General features: G+C 40.8%; 1 pseudogene; it reads left to right on the plus strand.

Moving 5' to 3' along the window:
• The first annotated feature begins 2,745 nt into the window (after window positions 1-2,745).
• On the plus strand, window positions 2,746-2,994 carry LOC130034275 (cytochrome c oxidase subunit NDUFA4-like; annotated as a pseudogene).
• Window positions 2,995-5,703: the final 2,709 nt, after the last annotated feature.

Here is a 5,703-nt window from a genome sequence, read left to right on the forward strand (position 1 = left end):
AAGTCTTGTACAGAGTGATCATTTCCAATTATCTTTGTCACAGTGGTCCTTTCTCTATCCCATCTTCATTGTCCCTTCATGTGGCAAACTTTATACAATGGAACCATTTTCCTGGCCCTCATTTCTATTGGGTGTTATACTCAAAAAAAAAAAATATATATATATATATATATCCTGCAAACAAGTGTAATCACTCTATGTCTGTCTCTCCCTCTGATTCATTTCACCTAGCATAATACACTCCATGTCCAAGTATAAGTAAATTTCATAACTACATTTTTTTTCTGGTGGCTGCATCATACTCCATTGTGTAGACGTATGTGATTTCTTTATTCAGTCATATGTTTCTGGGCACTTGCATTGTTTCCAGTTTCTGGTTACTGCGAACAGTGCTGAAATGAACATAGGAGAGCAGATGGATTTAGTGCATTGTGTTTGGGGGCCCAAAAATTCCCAGGAGCCATATTGCTGGGTCACATGGAAGTTCAATACCTAGCTTTTTGAGGAATGTCTAATTGGTTTTCAAAAAGTCTGTACTAATCGGCATTCATACCAGTAGTGAGTGACAGGCCCTTTCTTTCTGCATCCACACCAGCATAGGTTGCTATTGATCATTTGCTTTTTGATATGTGCCAGTCTCTGTGGCATGAGATGATGTCTCATTGTTTAGATTTTTCATCTCCTTGGTGATTAATAGTATAGATTCATGTGTCTTTTAGCCATTTCTGTTTCTTTTTTGAGAGAGTTTCTGTTAATCTCTTCTCCCCAATTTTTGATGGAATTGGATTTTTCTTTTTTTCTGTTTTAATTAGTTTTATTAATATATCGTGTATGTTCGGCTGGAGCGATAGCACAGCGGTAGGGCATTTGCCTTGCATGCAGCCAACATGGCCGACCCAAGTTCGATTCCTCCGCCCCTCTCGGAGAGCCCAGCAAGCTACCGAGAGTATCTCGCCCACACGGTAGAGCCTGGCAAGCTCCCCGTGACGTATTCGATATGCCAGACACAGTAACAACAAAGTCTCCAATGGAGACGTTACTGGGCCCGCTCGAGCAAATCGACGATCAACGGGAGGGCCTTTACTTACTTCACTTATTGTGTATGTTAACCCCTTATCAGATGGGCATAGGGTAAATAATTTTTCCCAATCCATGGGTTGTCTTTGTAGTCTGCTCATTGTTTCCTTTGAAGTGCAGAAGTATCTTAGTTTAATGTAGTCCCATTTATATATCTTTGATTTCACTTGCCTAGTCTGTGGTATTTCATACTTGAAGATGCCTTTATCTTTAGTATCACGGAGTGGTCTGTCTATGTGTTCATTTATTTCTTGAACTAGTGTTTTATAGTTTTCTTTGTATAAGTCTTTCACTTCTCTAGTTAAACAGATTCTGAAGTACTTGATTTTCTGAAGCCTGCAACTGACGTCGGTTTGATCTCTGGCATCCCATGTAGTCCCCAGAGCCAGAAGTGTTTCCTGAACGCAGAGCCAGAAGTTAAGTTCTGAGCACAACTAGTTTGACAAAAAAGACTGAACAACAGCAAAATAAAAAAAAAAAACTCAAAAAATCTACCGAGAAAACATTTCCAGACTACACAAGTTAAGAAAGAAGAACCAATAAATATGTTGCCCTCAGATAAAGGTGTTTAGACAGCAATTGAGCAAAACTGTTAACTGTTTTTCCTGAAACTTCCCAGATGTGATCAATTATTTATAATAAAAATCACGAGGAGTGATCACTGGAATGATAGCACAGAGGGTAGGGCGTTTGCCTTTCACTCGGCCAACCCGGGTTCAATTCCCAGCATCCCATATGGTTTCCCTGAGCTGAGCACCGCCAGAAGTAATTCCTGAATGCAGAGCCAGGAGTAATCCCTGTGCCCTGTGCATTGCCGGGTGTGAACCCAAAAAGCAAAAAAAAAAAAAAAAATCACTAGTAAATTGGAGATGATATGACATATCATAGGAAGATACTAACTAAAAAGTCTTTATATGCTGAACGGTCTTAGAAAACAGAAACATATAAGGCCTTAGAGATTTCTTTAGAAGTGGCCACACCTAGAGTTCACAGTGTAGACCAGTGTTTCTCATAATTTTTCTCATCACAGCACCTTCAAACGTTCTTTCCTGTTACCCATTTTTCTTGTTGGCAGTCCAGTATTTTGCCAGACCCCATTTACGTGATTTTCACCAGTGGTGAAAGGGGTCATTTAAAGGGGTCAACCAGAAGATGACCTGCAGTTGAAATACACTAGACTAGACCACTACATTTAAAAAAAAGCAAATGTAATTTACATGTAACATCAAGTCACTTAAATCTGAAAGGTGAACTCCACTCTCATGTCTTTCCCTTAGCATCTGGGGAAAAAAGTGGGCCATGTTATTGATGCTTAGTAAACTTGTTGATGCCATTACATCCAATTCTAGGTAGCAATCAACACAATTCTATGCAAAGCAATTCATAGAAAATTATAAGAATCTCTTAGGGGGGGCTGAAAGACTGTGCAGGAGTTAAGACATTTGCCTTGAATATATTTAACCCAATTTGATCCTCAACACTACATAGGTTCTCCCCCACCATATATACAACCAGGAGTGATCGTTAAGCACAAAGCCAGAAGTAATCTCTGAGTACCGCCCCAAAAAAGTGTGGTCCCAAAACAAGAGAAATAGCAGAGAGTACTTTGACCAGGTCTTGCGAACTTGCCCTTGTCCTCCTACCCAATTTGAGGCTTCTACCACAACCATGCTGTGTCAGATTTTCAGCCAGACTAAGAAGCACCCAAGCTTTATCCCCCCTCTTTGAATTTACTGGAGTTGGAGGAACAGGTACAGTGCTGTATGTCATCTACCTCTCCTTGTTCAATCTGGATGTCAGTTAGGACAGAAAGAATAACCCAGAGCCCTGGAACAAACTGGGTCTAAATGATCAATACAAGTTTTCACAATGAATGTAGATTACAACAAACTGAAGAAAGAAGGTTCAGACTTCTAAACAAAATATTCCACTCGTAAAGCTGCTTAAAATTGAACGTCTTCCAGAAGTCATCACACAATTTTCCACTTAACCAAAATTATTTCCCCTTTAAATGTATGGAAACATGTTGATATATTATGTTGGGGATTACAATGATTAATAAATATATGAAACAAAAAAAACAAGACAAATATAATACTGGTATGAATGAACCTCTGCAAAATTGTGGGATACATTAGGTGAAATGTCACTGGATATCGTTTCTGAAGTTGTATATTTGGCAATTTTATCAAAAGACAGAATAGATAGATTTATATAATAACTTTAATATTTAAGATAATAGCTTAAAATAGGGCTGGAGCAATAGCACAGCAATAGCACAGAGGGTAGGGCTTTTGCCTTGCACGAGGCTGACTCGGGTTCAATCCCTCTCAGAGAGCCCGGCAAGCTACAGAGAGTATCCCACCTGCACGGCAGAGCCTGGCAAGCTCCCTGTGGCGTATTCGATATGTCAAAAACAGTAACAAGTCTCACAATGGAGTCGTGCAAATCGATCGAGCAAATTGATGAACAATGGGAGAACAGTGCTACAGTGCTACAACTTAAACAAGAGCAAGAAAGGCAATTTATGAGTATGATAATGAAGGGTTGCAAGGAATCTAAATCTTATTTTTAAAAATTTAAGAATTTCACTGATGTGCTTAAAATAGTATTCTAGGCCATTTGTGAAAGTTGGTGTATGTCCCTATCTTGCTAAATAATTTTATGAGTACATTGGTGGAGGGACGTTCATGCTGGTGGTGGAATTAGTGTTGGAACATTGTATGCCAGAAACTATTATTGATGTAGGCAGGTAGACAGGGAAGGGCCCTTGGTAATGAATTAGTTGGGTTCCTGAAGTTATCTGAAAGAAAAGATCAGATGGATTAGACTGAGGGATATCACTTTGAAATGGTTAGACCCTGAAGGATTAGTAGTTCCTTTCTGACCCAGTGAGGACAATGTTGTTTGCTGTCTTAAAAAAACAAGAGTTAAAGCAACAGAAACCAAAGCAACATAATGCCATACCCATCTCTATCATTAATACAATGAAAAGGATTAACTCTACAAACAGGTTTGGTTGATTGAAAAATGACTTCCTGTGTCCAGATTTTACTACTGGACCCAGAAACACCAAGCCATTCTCTGGCTTTCTCAGTACAGATTGGAAAAGCTTCTGCCCATACACTGAAGCTATCAATAAGAACTAACAGATATTTATAACTTGAACATATGAGCATTTGATCATTTGCATGAGGTCAAGCTGCCGATCCACCTATAAGTTCCTTGATGCTGAACAGGTTTTAGGAGAGGAGGATCAAGATTTCCTCTACATTCATTAATGGCACAGAAAGCACAGTTCTGAGTTACTTCTACCTTACTTGCTATTCAGTCCCTTCCCATAGAAGATGGTTTTCACTAGTGTTAAAGCATGACCCTTTAATAATATTCCATTGCATAGGTCCAGGAGTTAGTAACTTTCCTTGTTGGGTAAATCCATCAACTTCCTTTTGGAAACCTCGTTCCAGTGCCCATTGCTCTTCTCCTGCTGTATATTCTGGTTTAGAGGAAATATTCTCAGGATGGGGTATTAATCCCATGATGGAACAAGAATTAAGAGCTGTCTTTCTAGCTACGGTATCTGCCTGGTGATTTCCCTTAATAATCTCTGTGTCTCCTTTCTGGTGTCCTCTGCAGTGCATAACAGCAATCTCCATAGGGGCCTGTACAGCTTCCAATAATCTTAGAATTTCCTCCCCATGTTTTATTGGACTGTTTTTAGCAGTTAAAAATCCTCGTTCTTTCCAGATCGCTGCATGCGCATGTAGAACTAAGAAAGCATACTTAGAATCAGTGTAGATGTTCACTCTCAGTCCTTTGGCCAACTGACAAGCTCGGGTGAGAGCAATTAATTCTGCCTTCTGTGCTGAGGTTCCACCTGGTAAGGCCTCAGCTTCCACTATCCTGGTCAGACTGACAATGGCATATGCGGCTTTTCGAGTCCCTTCATGTACCAGACTGCTACCATCAGTAAACCAAGTCTCATCTGGATTGTCTAGGGGCGTCTCCTTTAAATCAGGCCTGCTGGAATAGACCTGTTCAATCACCTCTACGCATCTGTGGTCTAAGGCCTCACAGGTCTCCTCAGGGAGAGGGATAAAGTTTGCTGGGTTCAGAGTCTGACAAGTCCTGAGGGTCACTTCTGGGGAGTCCAAGAGCAGGGCCTGATATTTTGCTAGCCTCCCACCTGTCAGCCATTGGTGCCCTTTTACTTCTAGTACGCTCTGGACTTGATGGGGAGTCAAAACCTCTAGCGGTTGTCCAAGAGTGAGCTTCACGGACTCCTCTACCATAAGAGCAGTTGCTGCTACTGCTCTCAGGCATCCAGGCCAACCCTGGGCCACACTGTCAAGCTGTTTGGACAAGTAAGCGACAGGCCTAGGGGTTTCTCCTAACTTTTGAAGTAACAACCCCAGTGCTGTTCCCTGTTTTTCGGCTACATACAAAGTAAAAGGCTTTTCCAGATTAGGTATTGCTAAGACTGGAGCTGCGACTAGTTGGTCTTTTAGGTTCTGAAACGCTGACTGACAACTCTTATTCCAGTTCAGAGGCTCAAAATCCGTTCCCTTTAGGGCCTCATAAAGAGGTTTAGCTATGATTCCATAATTGGGGATCCAGAGTCTACAG

Source organism: Sorex fumeus, unplaced genomic scaffold (assembly GCF_029834395.1).
Source record: "Sorex fumeus unplaced genomic scaffold, SorFum_2.1 ptg000058l, whole genome shotgun sequence".
Classification (NCBI taxonomy): Eukaryota; Metazoa; Chordata; class Mammalia; order Eulipotyphla; family Soricidae; genus Sorex; species Sorex fumeus.